Here is a 2,224-nt window from a genome sequence, read left to right as displayed (position 1 = left end):
ACTGCACAATCCCTCTGGCACTGGACAGCTGCCCACAAACGCTAGCAGGCCTGCTTCCCTGGACAGCTCCCTCGGCCCCTCATCGGCCCCAGAGTCCATCTGGCTTCTGGGCTTCATCCCAGGCTGCAGGGACATTTTGTGCCACTAACGCTTCTTCACATAGCCACTGGCCACATCCCAGAACGGTTTCTGGAACCCCACGTGCCCCCCCCAACTTGGGCTCTCTTTCCCCTCCCTCCTTCTCTGGCGGAGCTGTCATTGGTTCGCACAAGCTCTGCCAAGGAGTGGAAATGTCGTATGTAGCTAGAGGGGAGGACCCCAGAGTGAGGGGGCACTGTGATGGGGCAGTACCCAGGGGTGGAGAGAATAGGTAACCATGGGAGAGACGTGGGCCGAAAGGGGGCGCTCCAGGGCTAAAGGAGCTGATTCCCGGTTAACCAGCAGGAGGAGCCGTGGCGCTCGGTTACAGACTACTTTCTCTACCCAGGAAATTTGGGAGGACTCACAGGGGAGTGAACTTGGGAAGGTCTCCCATTGCCCCTCCTTCTGCCCCGGGTACAATGGGGCCCTGGCCTCCACCCAGACTTACTCCCCTCTGCGGGGGATTTGGCCTTTCCAGGGGTCTGGGACTGCTCAGCCTGGTCAGCACAGGCAGGAGAATGTCCACGGATTTGGCCATTTTGTGCCAGTAACGCTGCTTCACGTTGCCATTTGCCACATCCCGGAACGGTTTCTGGAACCCCACGTCGCCCCTCTGCCCCAAACTTGGGCTCTCCTCCCCCTCCCTCCTTCTCTAGCAGAGCTGTCATTTGTTCGCACAAGACCTGCCCAGGAGTGGGCAATAGCACAGTGTCCTTGCAGGGGCCTGTGTAGCCAGACAGGAACCCCCCTTGTAACATCCATTTTTGCTTGCCTGGAGCATGCAGGGCACACAGAACAGAAAGCCCAGGCTGCTGTGACCGTGAATGCCTGTAAACAGAGATACGCCAATTGCTGACCAAGAGGCTGCCGAGGAGTGTCCTTGACTTAACCCATATTCATATGAACACACAGCCGTCCGCGGGGGGAGGAATCTCTTGCCCAGTAAAAAAAATGTCTAGTAATCACAATTTAGTTATCTCTCTTGCAAGTGTAAATTAAGTTGAAACTTGCTTGTAAGAACTGGCGCCACAAACGGACCAGTACAATTTGGCATCTTAAATAAGAAAGAGGATACGGACCCATAGGGGTATAAAGATGGGTCCAGCAGCACATTTACTCTGAGTGTCAATCTACCATCTATCTGCTGGTCGGGGTAGGTGATTGACCTCCCGAGGTTCAACGGGGATGCCCACCTTGTATTCGTCTTTCCTAGGAATTGAGAGACCGGCCCTGGCTTGACCCGCTGGAGTCGAGAGGCACAGAAAGGGGTCAAAATTGTACCTGGATGAGTCCTTTGTCTTAAGTGTACACATAGACTTAGAGCTCTTTAAAGATTAAGCTGTCACTTGGTACCATTATTTCTATTTTCTATCTTTATTTCCTTTGTAACCATTTTTAAGATCTGTATTTGTTAACAATTAAGAAAGAGAGCAATAGCCATTGTAACCATATGCTTTTATAAGTTTTTTTTAATAAACCTGTAACTGTTTAAGTTTTAATCTGACTCCTTCAGTTGCTGTAACAGAACCGAGCACAATTTAAAAGAACTTCAGCCAGTCATAAGGGACAGGTATAGAAAGAGCTTGGGCATTTGGATCGTGCCACTCCTAGGTGACAGATCCGTTGGGGCATCTCTTAGTCTTTCCCAGACTGCCCGCTGTGAAGGGATTTTTTTTCTAGCAGCTAAAATCTGATGTGTAATAAGCTCTTCCTATAAAGAGGGCATCTGTCAGCCTGTTGGCTGCCTTCTGCGACAGGACCCCACTCCTAGCAGTAAAGACACAGACCTTAAACCTTTCTTCAGCATACACATACATACACTGCCCTGACAGTTGGCTGACAGCCTGCCAGGAGCTCCCCATGACCCAGATGTGGCCCAAAAGCTGCTATTGACCTACCCTGGGGCGCAAACATGCGGTGGCAGAACTGAAAGAGTAGAGACAGATTCAGTGGAATTTGATGCTTCTGTTCACTTTATTTCTCCCTCCTGGGTGGTAAAGAGGTGAGGCCACAATTGCATTTCTGCCTGGGCGCAGCAGGCCTGTTGGCAAATACGGAGGCTGATTTAAGCCAACCTGTCTAG

The sequence above is a fragment of the Pelodiscus sinensis genome, chromosome 30 (assembly GCF_049634645.1).
Source record: "Pelodiscus sinensis isolate JC-2024 chromosome 30, ASM4963464v1, whole genome shotgun sequence".
NCBI lineage: Eukaryota > Metazoa > Chordata > Testudines > Trionychidae > Pelodiscus > Pelodiscus sinensis.
This window is presented reverse-complemented; position numbering follows the sequence as displayed.